This window comes from Euprymna scolopes, chromosome 22 (assembly GCF_053919585.1).
Source record: "Euprymna scolopes isolate OS-2025 chromosome 22, ASM5391958v1, whole genome shotgun sequence".
In the NCBI taxonomy this organism is placed as follows: domain Eukaryota; kingdom Metazoa; phylum Mollusca; class Cephalopoda; order Sepiida; family Sepiolidae; genus Euprymna; species Euprymna scolopes.
In genome coordinates this window covers 114,963,435-114,979,535 of record NC_136503.1, presented here as the reverse complement: position 1 = coordinate 114,979,535, position 16,101 = coordinate 114,963,435, and the positions used below count along the sequence as shown (strand labels likewise).

At 31.7% G+C, this 16,101-nt stretch overlaps 1 protein-coding gene across 2 annotated transcripts in view; it reads left to right on the top strand.

Moving 5' to 3' along the window:
* The window catches only part of LOC145243674 (uncharacterized), a 284,330-nt gene that overhangs the window by 188,935 nt on the left and 79,294 nt on the right, over positions 1-16,101 (top strand). The gene's annotated exons all lie outside the window — the stretch shown is intronic.

Genomic DNA, 16,101 nt, shown 5'->3' with positions numbered 1-16,101 from the left:
ATGCCATGTTACCAAACACTCTCATACATATATTAGTTACATACACAGTCACACAGTGAATGGACACAATTTTACAGCTTGTGACTTGTTTTCACCAAACACGTGTTTGTATAAATGATTGAGAATAACTTTTTATATTCTTATTTCTTTTATAAAAATGTTTTGTTATAAAATTTTATTTTCCTCAATCCTTCACTCACAAAACTTTTTAGTTAGTACTTGCTACCTGGTGACCCCTTTTATTCTCTCATTTCTAATTTATTCCCACTTTTAATCTGCCTGTTTTGTGTACAGCCTTCATTTTCTTCCTTTACTTAAATATAAATTTTGTACCCAATTCATATAAAATATTGGTGTGGTTCCTGGTAACGCCCAAATATGCTATCGTCATCCAAAATGACTTCTACCAAAGCCAGGGGCCACGCTACATATAAACAAAATGTTTCTGCATTTTTGAGGGGAAGATTGCTAATTGATATTGTTTTGATTGATTTTTCATCTTGAGTGTTATTCTCACAGCATTTTGGCTGATGTAACCTCTGACCTTCAGATATAACTTATTGAACTCTTGAATCTGCACAGAATTAAGTCTGCAAGAACTCATCAAATAATGGATAAAGTATTAAATTAAATTCAGTTCTGAAACTTTAAGATATAATCCTCAGTGCGGGCGATACTAGGATATAATTGTGAATTACTTATGGATGACGGAACAAGAGCATACTACCTCTGTGGATTAAATAAAGGTTCCGTTTGAAATTGTGTGCAGATTTCCGAGTTTGACAAAGATTCAAGAGTTCAAACCCTGAACGTCGGAGGTTACATTGGTTGAAATGTTGTGAGGATAAAACTCAAGATGCGACACAAAGATCAAATACAAATGTCAAACTTAACATGATGTGAAGTCAGTAACCAATTACTTATAAAAATTGCATAGTCAGAATTGATGGTGAGAGTGACCCTGGCGATAAACCCATCCAAACATTGTTTGCAGAAGGTAATGCTTGAAAGGATGGTCTTTTGAGAACTAAACAGAACAGATACTACACTCTAATCTCAGGGCCAGATAAAAATACGATTTTATGCTGTTTCAAATTTTACTATTTAAAGATAACTGTGCGTATAACGAATACATTTTATAGAAAATTCTAGTTTTAAAATGAAACCGAATTTCAAAAAAAGGGACGCAACTCTTATTAAAGTTATCTTTCTTCGTTCTTGGAAATTTTATTTACTGCCTCTCCAGGAAGTTAGACACGGAGTCAGGTGTAGTTTTGAAGAGTCACCGGATTGGCATGCTCTAGCCTACAAAAAATGTCTAAGCAGAACCGTTGGCATTCCCCAGAAAGGGCGGCTCGAGCAATAAAGAATAAAATTTTCAAAGAAAAGGTAATAATTACAAGAAACCTTCTCTACCACTTATAGCAATGGCCAACGACTCTTTATCTGAGAGTACGTCTCTCAAGCTCCTTGGCCTAACGTTCACAGGAAACATGAGTTGGAACAATTACATCGAGAGCATTGCCAGGGCTGCTGCGAGGAAGGTGGGCTCTCTCTACCGTGCTAGAAAACTTCTAACACCCGAAAGTATCCTGTACCTCTACAAGGCCACTATTCACCCATGTATGGAGTATTGCTGTCATATTTGGGCTGGTGCATCGGCTACTAGTCTCTCGCTCCTTGACAGGGTTCAAAAGAGAGTCGCAAATCTGATAGGCCCTAAACTGGCATCTAAGCTTCAGCCTCTGTCCCATCGTTGAAACGTTGCATCCCTCTGCCTGTTCTACAAGTATTATAATGGTGAATACTCTGATGAACTGCAAGCACTTGTGCCCCCACGACGTAAACACCCTCGACAGACCCGACAAGCTGCAAAATCCCACCCCCACACTGTAGAGATCCCTAGATGTAAAAGATCTTTCTACTCCAGTAGTTTCTTCCCCAGAACTGCTAGACTTTGGAATTCCATTCCAGGTCACTGCTTCCCCAACTGTACTTACATGCATAAGTTCAAGTGCAACGTGAACCAACATCTCGCTGCCCTAATCCCTACATAGTACCCCAGTAGATGTTTCCCCCGATAGTAGCCCCCTACACCAAAGTGGCAATGTGCCTTGTTTGGGGTTTAAATGTAAAAAAAAAAAAAAAAAAAAAAAAAAAAAAAAGACCTGGGACCATGGACTTCCTGAGACTGAACTGTTACATTGATGCCGAGGACATAACTGTTAGATTGATATCGAAGACATATCGCCTGACTAGTAAGAACACACTTATTCAGGTTGTGTCTTCCATAGCTCTTCAACATTTTGAGTTCAAAAAAAAAAAAAAAGAGGAGACTTGACTTTTGAAATGAACCTCATAGAATTATTTATTAACATCGATGCAAACAACACAACTGTCTACAGCTGCATGTTTACATTTTAGGTAGATTGTTCTCGTTTTATTAGTCATGACTTGATAGAAATGTTAACTTATATTATTTTTAGACATTATCACCATTGAATTGACAATCTCCAAAAGACTGTCACTTAGAATTGATTGTTAAACTTTTTATCCCTTGTGTCACATTTGGAATAATTGCTTGTTCGTTTATCTTATCATTATGCATTGTTATTGTTTTTTTTTTCTATGATGCAGAGATTTTAATAGTTATGAGGATGAGGAATTATTTGAATGAATGAAAAATGGTCATATCAGTTTTGGTCTTTGTTTTGGACCGTTTTATAAAAAAAAAATCATTGATTTATCCTGGATCAACTTAAAAGTTTACTATCTACTTTTAATTAAAACAAATAAATTTGTAAAAAATATATCGTCATTATTATAATAATAGAAATGCATGGAAGATAATATTTGAACCTATAGAAGTGGGCTTCATGGGGTCCTGCAGGACAAACATTGTGTAAAGCTCTTGCAAAATTAGTGATAGTAGGAGTAGGAAGACCCCCATCCCTCAAATTCAACCCTTCCCCACCATGGTAGTGTTAGAGCTAAGCTGTCTTGATTTCCAGTTTCTAGCAGAGCCACATATTGTGGACATGTTTGTCATTAAGGGTCACAATCTAGTTAACATGAAAATTGAGGAGCGGTCAGCATCAGTAGCTGTCGTTTCCTGGTTGCATCTGACTGGCTCTGTGTGACAAGCAAAGACATGTCCAGTGCAGAACCAAAAATGAATAGAGTGAAAGTGTCGCTATTCTTTTCTGTGTTTTGGATCAAACTTTCCCTGACTTCGTATGCGTCTGCTAAGTCTTGCTACTCTCGTGATCATAAGCAAAAAAAACAAAAAAAACCCAATACTGCAGTTTAAAAAGTATTTGCAGTGATTCAATACAGACTTGAATATACCGTGACATGATTTTCGCAGGCTCTGTGCAAGAATCCAACTCATTTAACAAACAAAAACATCCACCACCAAACCTCAATCTGGCATGCGATACTTATACTCTCTGCCAAATTAAGTGATAATCATTTGCAGTATATTCGTTCTATGGCGATTTCAATCATAAGTCGATGGATGTCAGATGAATTCCCACATTTCACAAACGTTTTTGCGTAAATTACACAGCATTCATATTTCCTAAAGTTCAACCTTTTGTCACTTTGGTAAAGCCGGTGGCAACATGGTAATCTCAGAGCTATGCTTTCTTGATCTCCGGTTCCTAGAAAGGACACCTATAATGCGTAGATTTGGCAAGAAAACAAAAATTATTGGACATTCATTAATTTATTATTATTATATACGGCATAATCAAGTTCTATTGTTATTTCATTTTTTATTTGCAAAGTCAGATTAATTATTTGTTATTTTACGTTCATTTGTTTTTCTTTATGTTCAACTTTTTGATCATTTTATGATGCTTTTTTAAAAACACAACAAAGAAAACCCAACTTGATTTATTTATTTCATCAGTCTGGCTCAGTAATTATTTTAAAAAGCGAAAATCATTGACGATTGTCTCCCTTGAACCGTTCAAATGTTATTTCCAACAACATTATTCACCCATCTTTATTCTATATATAAATAAAACAGTAGAATATTTTGGTTTCATTTTACTTCCGTCGAAGTTCTCAAAAAATTCAAGGGGCCTCTTCTTAGGGCCTAACACTTGGTTTCTATATGAGATACATAGATATTGGAATACTCCATTGAAGTTCTCCTTTATGTCTTAAATGTTGAGTTAGTAAAGAAGTTAAGAATATTAATTTTCCTCTCTATGTTCTAGTATATCTTTCTTGTGGTCTTTGAACTTACTAGATTCCAGGACTAGTCTAGTGGAATATCCAGTTTCGTGATTTTTCTATAGTGCTCTACGGAAGAGTAGGCTGGTTAAAAGTGCTCACCCAATGCAAAGGCACACGTCTCTCCTTTCTCCAATCTCCCTTAATGACGTGCTCACCTCCTTTTATGTCCTACTTCAAAAAAGAAAAAACTGCCTTTCCAATCATGCACTCTAAGTGCATAAATGAGTCGGCCATTTTGTCTCTCTTATTTCACATGGAGCAACACAGGTAAGCCTTTCATTTTGTTTGCAGATACACCGCAAACATCATTTGAAGAAAATGCACCATTCTTTGTATATGCCCCTGTGGAGTAGACATACCAAGAAGATCGTATTTGGGCTGATGCGAATACTATGTGAGTTTGAATATTTAGTCATGGTTTACTTGTAGAGAAAATTATCCTCATGCCAGATTGTCCTGACAAACTCCTGTACAGACCTTGGACACTCAAGGACAATGTCTAATAGATATTCAAGTTTTCTGCTGAATATGTATTTGTGTGTGTCTGTGTGAAAATATTTAACCGATAAACTCTTAAACTACTGGTCACATAACACTGAAATTAACAAAAAATAGTAATCATACACCAAGGATAGTTTATAACAAGTAAAATCTTTGTTTGGATGGATGAATAACACGTACAGAAATGTCGGCAAGTTGAAATGCAAAATGTTCATTTCAACTTGCCAATATATTTCTATTACTTTTGCGCCTGCAAAAGCTTGAAAAGCATTAGCTTGAAGTGGTTTAATTTTTAATCCTTCTTATCTATCTGTTGATAGCTCAAAAGGTAGGGAACACAGCTAAATGTTTTGGTTTTGATTCTAGCTGATGGCACACAAGTCATTTTTTTTTTAAAAACTTTTGAAATCAGTACTATATATTAGGTACAATATAATATTCAATAGCGAATTGGCTCTGTAATAATAAATAAAAAATTTGCATGAATGTATTTAAGTGTATTTTACAACTGGGCAAGACCATCACCCCCAACAGTATACAAATAAAACTGTATGACAACTTTTCATGTGTATATGTGTTTATCGCCTCGTTGGACTTGCACATTATTATTTTATTTATTCATTATAAGGTTTGGTGAGTGTGAGGTTCGTTCAAAATGACATCTCCAACTGCTGAATGATCACTAAAGTAATCCTTCAGCCATTCTAACGAGTCATTTAAAGTGTTGGATGTTGCTCCAATCCAGATGAAACCACTGTTCATCCTTCACAACACCTCTTCGTCTGTTCAAAAGTTTTTAATGTCCACTAGGTGATGTTTAGTACTCCTCACCATTTCTATGGTGATGTATGTACATTTGAAGCAAAAAATTATATTAAAAACCAAAATTTTGTGGATTGAGTTATCTCCCTTGAACCCTTCAGAATATAATTTATTACCAACGACGTTCACCCATCTTTATTATATTAACCCAAAAAATATGTGGTCACTTTTTGATAGTATATGTACTTGTTGCTTTGGCGTGACCTCCACATTATTCTATTAATTTGCGATTAATCGAGTATTTATTAAAATAAAAGATGCAGTAGTGTAAGTTACTAAAACTAACATAAAAAATCTTATTCAAACAAATTAATTTAATGACAAAATTAAATCCACCTCGAGGTTTATCAGAATCGGCAATTAAAAATGCCGTATATGAATTTGAATTAATCAACTTACTATCTTTCGAAGCTTATAACTACTTGAAAAATGTAATTCAAACCCTATTTTTTTTTTTCAATTAAAGGAGCAAAGACCAAATTTAAAAAAAATAACAAGTTTAATAGCAAATTATGCAGTATTTTTTTTTAAATCGGTTTTCTTTAAAAAAGATTTAAAGAAAATCAACGAAATTTTACTTAGTTCAATTATAAAAAATATATATAAATTCCAAAAAATCACTTACCTATAACAAATTCTATTTAATGTGTACTTCCATTGTTCATTGTTAAGAATTTATCCGTATTTATGCTTATATTCCATGTCCTTTTTAAATAAAATACTTTTTTAAACAAAAATTTAAAAAAAACGCGAACTCAGATTTATTGACTGTTCAAATAAAGGGAGAGAAATCTCTGATTTTTTTCGCGATTATCTTACGGTGATTTATAAACGCCAGAATTAATGTCTTTTTATTGTATGCTGTTAACCAAAATTAGTATTTTTAGGCCTCCGTAGTTGAAAAAAAAGCACACATTCACTTATAAGTTTTTTCCGTTAAACAAAAAATCCAGTTGACCGATTTTTTTTTTTTAATTCTCTTAATGAAATACACGAGTTTTTGATTATTATATCTTATTTCTACTTTATCGAGTGAATTTTTTTTTTAAATATCTGAAAAAAGAAAACATTGAATGAAATAGAAAAAAATTGCCGTCAGCGTCCGGTATTTACTTGATGATATTATTGTATATTGGTTTATATTGGAGGAGATGATATATTAAAATGTGTCATGTGTTATCTAGTGGATGTAAGATATTGTTCTTTTAACAGACAGATAATAAACGTATAAATCGTATGTATGTTGTTTAGCCAGGGGACATGATATTGACGTCTAAACTGAATAATGTTGTGTCAGACTTATCACACGGGATATTTTTACAGTTCATATGTAAGAAGAATAATATATGCCTCATACCTTTTGTTTTCTTGAAGAGTTCTTCTGTATCTTCCCGCTGCTCCATGACTAACCATGAAACGATCAGCACCATCCAATTAAGACATCTGTTCTTATTTGTGAAACCATTAAAACAACTCTTTATATTTTTATAATATAAATTTATTACAGTTGTCTCAAATGGTTTTCACAAGATCTGCAGTTTGTCTACATTTTCTGTTCTTACAGCTCGCTCCCTAGCTGTCTGTCCACCCCTGTGTAGATGTCTTTCCGCTCTGGTGGTCAATCCTCAACTCTCTGAATCTCTCCAAAACTAACTACATCATGTGTTCTCTTACGTCACCTAATTACGTATCTCAGACCAACCTAATCCACAACTAGTTATTTGTTTATTCAAAACCCCAAAATAATGTTTACATATATTTTCTATTTTTACATTCCTTTTGCGATTCACACGTCGATCATTTCTTCCCCAATTTAATTGTTTATTCTTCTAATAATAACTGATCCAGCGACCATCCATTGCTCAAATCAATTAATAAGAATACAATAACAATAATAATGTTTTGACCATTGACCCCGCTTGCCACAGTTAACAGATACTACGCTATGATCACAGCCTAAGGATCGTAACATTACAATATAAGCATAACATAAGCTTTCATTTAAAAAAAAAAAATCAACGTGGTTTAAAAAAAAAAAAGGTTTTACAGGTAAATTTCCAAAAAACACTTTTTTTTTTTTGTTTTAAATTAGAATATTTTATTTATTGATCTTTTATCTTCAATGTGTGATACATAAAACTTTGGTACGTAAATTATTTAAATTTTAATAGACATTTCAAAATGGGGGATTTTAATAAAATTTAATAAAAAAACGTTTGTCTTAAATAATATATTCGGTTTATTGGAAAGAGCATAAAATTTCACATTGACCCTGAAAATATGGTAAAAATTGAACCAATAGAAAAATTTTGATAGATTTTTAAAGTTTAAAAATTGAAAAATATTTCACTCATAAAATTCAATTGATTTTATGGGTAAAAAAAATGGCTGGTTGAACGCGCACCGGCACTTTGTAAACACTGTTTTTGAAAAATAAAAAAAATAATATTTCTATTATTTTTTAAACAACTTTAATAGTTTATTTTGAAGTATATTCCATACAGAAAATAAACAACCCACTTTAAAAAGAGAAATTACGAGTTTTTTTATATTTTACTTGCAGTTTTCTGTTAGGGGTGTCAAAAATCCCCCCAAAATTCTGATACACCTAATCCACCTCTATGCATTTTCTGGTAATGTCACCAAATCTAGTATTGATTTGACTGTGAAAAAAAAGTCTGTGTAGGCACTAAAAAATGTTTTTATGTTAAATATTATTACATGAGGAGTCATTTTGAATCAATATTTATGTTATTTTAAGCATTTAAACATGAGTAATACACAATTTAAATATGTACACATTACTTACAAAACTAACATGGCCGATATGAAACATCTACAGGATGGCTGAGTTAGTCTTTAAGCAATGTTTACATATTTAAAATGTATTTCTTGTGATTAGATGCTTAAAATAAATATTAATTTGAAATAATTCTTCATGTAATAATATTAACATAAAAATATTTTTAATGCCTACACATATTTTTTTTCTCACAATAAACCCAATACTAGATTTAGTAACTTTACCCACATTTTCTTTGTAACTAAACCAGCCATTTTAATCCTTCATTAATAGCTGAAAAAAAAAAATAATTTTGTGATTTTTTTTAGGAAATATAAAACGAATTTGAAAATATTGAAACTGTTGTATAGAAAGTGATTTAAACTAGCTTTCAAATTCTTAGCAAATTCTCATTTTAATTTGAAAATTTTATATTTTGGAAACTATTTGTATTCTGGGATTTTAGCAATAAAGATAAAAAAACAACAAAAAAAGTTACCATAACAAAATTGGTTGCATTTTTATAACAAATTTCTCATGAGAAAAAATCATAATTAGATTTAAATTTGAAAATTTGAAAATAAAAATAAGTATTATTAAATTTATCGTTCAGACTATTGGTCTCATCTTGAATTTTATTCTCACGTTTTTACCCATGTAATTTTTTATCATCTTCAGGTGAATCTTACCAAATTCAGGAATCTTTCTGTTGAACTCTGGAATTTATATAGAATTTCGAATGGAACCTTCAATTTAATCCATGGATTTTGGTTGCTTCATGGAGGCAGCTTGCTCTCATTTAGTCAGATATGACTGGGTAGAAGTCTTAAGTAATTGATGATTGTATTTTTAGTATTGCTTGCACTGAGGATTAAACCTTCAACTTCCACACAATTGTCACTTAGGACTGATTATTACTTAAGCATTTATATCAGTTACATCACAGAATGTTCTGGAGTTTGGCGGAAAGATTCTTGAGTTCGACAAGATGCACTTGTAAAAGATTAGAGGTTACATTGGTAGTAATGTTGTGAAAACAACATCCAAGATGAGAACAGTAGTCTGAATAATCCAAATAATATTTCTTATTTTTAAATGTGAAATTTAAATTTACTTACTATGGTACTGCTTTTGCATTAAATTAAATTATTAATCAAATTATAAAACTGAAACCAATTTTGTTATGGTAACATGTTTCTAAGATTCATACTAGGATTGTCCACAGGAAGTTATTATGTTCTGATTGTGTTAAGGTATAATCAGTTCTAAGTAACAATCTGCTGGAGGTTGAAGTTTCAGTTGTTAATGCGGATGATACTTAGAATACAATTACAATGGTTGATAGAACGAGAACAAGTTACTCCTGTGCATTAAATAAATGATCCAAATTAAACAAGATGCACTGGAAGAAGTTCAGAGATCATGTCATTATGAGAATAGCACACAAGATGAGAAAATAGTCCAAATAATACAAATTATCAATCCTCATCTAAAAAATTCTATTTGTATTCTGGGATTTTAGCAATAAAGATAAAAAAACAAAAAAAAAAGTTACCATAACAAAATTGGTTGCATTTTTATAACAAATTTCTCGTGAGAAAAAATCATAATTAGATTTAAATTTGAAAATTTGAAAATAAAAATAAGTATTATTAAATTTATTGTTCAGACTATTGGTCTCATCTTGGGTTTAATTCTCATGTTTTTGCCCATGTAATTTTTGATCATCTTCAGGTGGATCTTATCAAATTCAGGAATCTTTCTGTTGAACTCTGGAATTTATATAGAATTTCGAATGGAACCTTCAATTTAATCCATGGATTTTGGTTGCTTCATGGAGGCAGCTTGCTCTCATTTAGTCAGATATGACTGGGTAGAAGTCTTAAGTAATTCATGATTGTATTTTTAGTATTGCTTGCACTGAGGATTAAACCTTCAACTTCCACACAATTGTCCCTTAGGACTGATTATTACTTAAGCATTTATATCAGTTACATCACAGAATGTTGTGGAGTTTGGCGGAAAGATTCTTGAGTTCGACAAGATGCACTTGTAAAAGATTAGAGGTTACATTGGTCGTAATGTTGTGAAAACAACATCCAAGATGAGAACAGTAGTCTGAATAATCCAAATAATATTTATATTGTGAAATTTAAATTTACTTATTATGGTACTGCTTTTGCATTAAATTATTAATCAAATTATTATTATATGGAAAAATGCGCGCATGAAAAGTAATATTCTTAAGATTTTATTAAACCTGGAAAAGTAAAGGACAAGAAATTCAACCTGGAAAAGTAAAGAACAAGATATTCTAGTAAAGTAAAAAATAAGAATTTTTTAGACTTAAAATATTGCAGCTAAAAATAAAATTTGAATATTGATAAATATTTTATTTATTATTTGCATATGTTGTTGTTTATTGTTGAGTTAGAAAGGGTGTCAGTCGCTGGATTGAACTTATTTCCCCCCTATTATTTGCATATATTTATGTAGTGAAAATTGTTTGAATAAAATTAATTCATTAGTTAGTTAGTTAGTTAGTTAGTAGATGGAATTTATCATTTTATAATTTACATAAAAATTAATAATTTTATTATATCATAATTAGGATCATTTAATTCATTAATTAAACAACAACATATGCGAATAATAAATAAAATATTTATCAATATTCAAATTTTATTTTTAGCTGCAATATTTTAAGTCTAAAAAATTCTTATTTTTTACTTTACTAGAATATCTTGTTCTTTACTTTTCCAGGTTGAATTTATTGTCCTTTACTTTTCCAGGTTTAATAAAATCTTAAGAATATTACTTTTCATGCGCGCATTTTTCCATATAATCCATGATTTTTCCAGGCATTGCTATTGTATTAATATATAAATTTATAATATTTATTAATGATTGTCAAAAAAAATTTTCATGCGCACATTTTTCCATATAATATATGTATATATATATATATATACAACCCCTCCCTTCTTTATATGTAGATACAAATATGCTCAGAAACTGAGCAAATATATTGTATTGTGGGGGGTGTAGATAAAACAAACAAACAAACACAATTGCGCACGTATCTGATTTTAAGATTGAAAATGCGAATTTTGAATGTGTCTTATTTTTTATCTTTTGTGTTTTGAAGTGTGAAATTCGTTAATAAAAAATTATGTATTTTCATTATTTTTGCGAAAAACACTGCTTTTATTTTGAAAAATAAATTAACTTTCTTTTAATGAGTCCAATATTGCTAATATGCCATTAAATAGGAAATGCTTTGAAGAATCGATACCAAAAAAGAAAAAAAATCAATAAAAACTGCGCATTTTACTTATTTGTCTTTTTGCATTTTTTGTTTTTTCATTTTCCATTTTTCTTTTTCTTGTATTATTTTGAAGTTCATTTTTTTTTTTCAATTCTTCTTCATTTAATTGATTACCCACCTCATAATTACTTCCATTATTACTATTCTCAGGCCCTGGATTTAACTCAGTATCCATTGTCATCGACATTTAAAGTGATGTCTGCTTTTATCCTTTTTTTTTTAATTTACCTTAATAAAAAATCTCCTTCAGACGATTTTTTTCTTTTTATTTTTTTGTAAATAAATATATATTTATTATCATTATTATTCCAAGTTCGTTGTTAATATTATATATATAAATACATGCAAAGAAAAATACAGGAATAATCGACAATGTTGTCTGTTTTTCTAAAAAAAAATATTTCTCTTTCATTCCCTGAACGAATGAGATAAATGAATAATAAAATAAAAATTCAACAATCTTTAAACTATTTTCAGTATTTCCGAGTCAGTTTAAATAAAGTTGTGTTGTTTTTTCTTTCATTTCTTCTAATAAAATAAAATAAAAACTAAACCTTTTATTTTATCCAAGTTTCATTGTCATCGACATTTAAAGTGACGTCTGCTTTTATCCTTTTTTTTAATTTACCTTTAAAAATCTTTAAACTATTTTCAGTATTTCCGAGTCAGTTTAAATAAAGTTGTGTTGTTTTTTTCTTTCATTTCTTCTAATAAAATAAAATAAAAACTAAACCTTTTATTTTATCCAAGTTTCATTGTCATCGACATTTACAGTGATGTCTGCTTTTATCCTTTTTTTTTAAATTTACCTTTAAAAATCTTTAAACTATTTTCAGTATTTCCGAGTCAGTTTAAATAAAGTTGTGGTGTTTTTTCTTTCATTTCTTCTACTAAAATAAAATAAAAACTAAACCTTTTATTTTATCCATTTTTTTTCTGGCTTCTTCTGATTGTCTCTGCCACTCTCACTAGTATTTTCTTCTTTTTAGTCTTTTAAGTTCACATGTATTATTCGACTTATTTACTTCCGAAACTAGGCAAGCAGGTTCACTGCTGCTGATGATAATATGGACAAGACACGATCTCACAGCAGCAGCAGCAGCAGCAGCTCTAAGAGTAGTAGTTATAATAATAACTTGGAACCGGCGAATTATTAGCATATTAATAGTTCGATTTTCATCGGTTTTTAATTAAAAAAAAAAAACATTACACGGGATTGAACCTAAAATCTTTCCACCAATCCCGGCTCTATACCCGTTACGGTAACATATAACATTTTCAATTTAATTTCGAATCACAGTAGTTGTTATGAAATGACTACATTTTTCATCAAATGTGATAACGAAAAATTTGAGTTCATTCAAAGAATATGTATATCATAGAATTCACTAATATTTTAAATCGATAAATTTACCATTTTTTGCTATAAAATCATAAGGAGAGTTAAAAAAAATTAGTTATTAAAAAAAAGTTCGGTTTTTTAATTATAAAAAAAAAACCTACTCCCCGGGGAGTTGGTCCCCATTTCCCCTTCACTCCTCACTTTAAAAATCGGCCTTGTGCCTAATTTGCTCAGTGGGGGAGCAAATAAATACCTCAAAGTGTAGTATCTGTTCTTCAGATGCTGCACTTCCATTTCTTGTTCTCTTTCGGTGGAGGAGCAGTCCTTCACGACTGAGACAATTTTTTATTTTTGTACATTTTCTCCACGTTAAAAAACGACCGTGGTATCTAACTCTGTCCCGTGGGGAGGCATTGTAAATAGGTACAATCAGGAATTTTTAATTTATTTATTTACTTACTTCTTTACTCTTTTTTTTTTTTCACCTCCAAACAAGGTATATTGCCACTTGGAATGTAAGGGACTAGTATTTGAGATTGTGTCTAACAGGATTGTGGGAAGTTGAACAGCAAGATGTCTATTTACATTACATTTAAACTTCTGTAGGTTAGCACAATCGGGAAGCAGGAAACAGGTAGAGAATTCCAAAGTCTAGCAGTTTGAGGGAAGAAACTATTAGAGTAGAAGGCTTTCTGGCATCTCTGGACCTCAACAGGGGAGGGGTGGAATTTTGTTGCTTGTCAGATTAATCAAGAGTATATACATCGAAGGGGAGTACAAGTGCTATTTGTTCATCAGAGCACATTCCATTAAAGTAGTTGTAAAATAGACACAGGGACGCAATATTGCAGCGATGGGACAGAATTGGAGCTTGGCCGATAGTGCGGGACCTATCATATTTAAGACATTTTTTTTAACCATGTCTAAGTATTAATTTGAGATGGTTTCTGTGGGGACATGGACACTTCTATCACATTAATTATGGAATTAAGTTCTCCGCTTTTTATTATTTTTTTTTTTAATAAAAAAAAAAAGAATGGATTTCCATTTAAATCATGTGACGCCCCCCCCCCCGCCCCATGAATGTCAATTCTCCTCTTCTTAGTTGAAATTCACCTTTTTTGTTGTATCAGGAGAGTAAAAAGGTGATCTTTGGTTTTCTTTCAGCAGCCTTGTAAATCTCACTTCCCTTATTTAGTTCTTTAGTCCTCATTCCATTAGTGATATTTCTGACAAAGGGGAAGAATTGCTGTCTGGGTTGGAATCTTTGTATCAAACACTGTTGGCTAGTTTTTTACCTTGAAGTAATATATTCTTTTTAAATTCTTTTGCCCCTTATATCAGGTGGTTTCATGCTTTGTCTGGAGCAATTTCCATCTATAATATAAATCTCACCCGTCTGTTTAAATGTATGTATGTATGCCTAAAACTTTCGACAGAGGTGAATGAGTTTTATAAGATCCGTATCGTTTTGAAGGTCGTCCCTTCGGACGACAAATATCAAAAAATTGGCTAAAAACTGGGCACTTTTCTACAAGGAGGGGTCACTCTTTTCACCGATATTTTTGAAAGTCATCCCTTTTTTTGATTGACTAGCCTTAATTTAAAACTTTGTCATTTCCGGTTTGGTGATGGACGCAACGGCAAAGACGTCACATTTTTTTTTCACATTCTTTTCCCCTTCGTGATACATGTTCAAGCCTGCCTGCCTACTACCACTTTTTTTTTTTTTTCTCAACGCACACCTCCAAACACCTGGACAACGCCGGGCACCCAGGCTAGTAAAAAAAAAAAAAAAAAAAGAAAACGTTGATTTCTGCGAAGTTGTAAATCTTATTTTTCCATTGCTATTTGGCTAGATTTTATTTTCTTTCTTTCTCTTCATTTTCCTCTTTCTGCCTTGCCTTCTTTATCCCTCTTATGACAATTCTGTCTGCAAATTAAGCTATTTTTGCAAAGAATAACATTTACAGCAATTCATGATCTATAGGTAGATGGGTAGAGGAGTAAGATGACTTTTGTTTCGTCAAAGAATGACTTCCTGTTTACTTACCTCCCTCCCTTCCACACACATGCACACATTCTCGGTTGTTGTTTTTACTTGTCACTAGTCTCTCTCTTCCTCTTAGACAGAATCCACAAAAAGAGTCTCCAACCTAATAGGTCCCACACTATCAACTAAGCTCCCACCCCTGTCCCATCACTGCAATGTTGCATTCCTGTGCCTGTTTTACGAGTATTGTAATGCAATGTGTTCTGACAAACTTGTAGCACTTGTACACCCTCAACATAAATATTCCCGACTAATCTGACAAACAACAAAATCCCACCCATTCACTGTAGAAGTTTTTATATACCGAAAAACCTTTGACTAATAATTTTTTCCCTCAAACTACTAGTCTTTGGAATTTACTTATGATCTCCTGCTTCCCTGGCTGTATTGACATACAGAAGTTTAAATGTAATGTGAACAGACATCTCGCTGTTCAATTCCCTACATAGTGTCCTTGTAGATATGGTCCAAAATAGTAGGTCCTGGTATCTAAGTGGCAATATGTCTTGTTTAGAATGAATAAGAGTAGAAAAAAATTTTTTTTTTTTTTTGTCTAGACAGAAAGAGGGTGCATGATGGCCACTGTGGTTAGGAAACTATTGGCTGTTCACATCCCTGATGAATACAATTTGTGTTTCTAAAGAACAATTGAAGAATCTTTCTAACCTTTAAAAAGTTTTCTGAAATAATAAACGCTATCATCATCATCATCATCATCAACAACAACATCTGAACAAGTGTGCACTTTATATTGCTCTCCTGATCGTTTTACTTTACTCAGCGTGGCCACAAATTCACTGACTGCAATCCTATACAAAAGGGATAAACTTCCCTTAAAAATACGGCCACCAGTAATAAGCCATGAATGATGACTTGTGATGCCTTAGGATACAATATATATATATATATATATATATATATATATATATATATATATATATATTTGGCTGTATTTGGCACTTATAGGTGTTTAATTTCCCTTAATTCTTGTGGCAATCGATTCTGGTCCAGAGATAATGTCCTAGCAA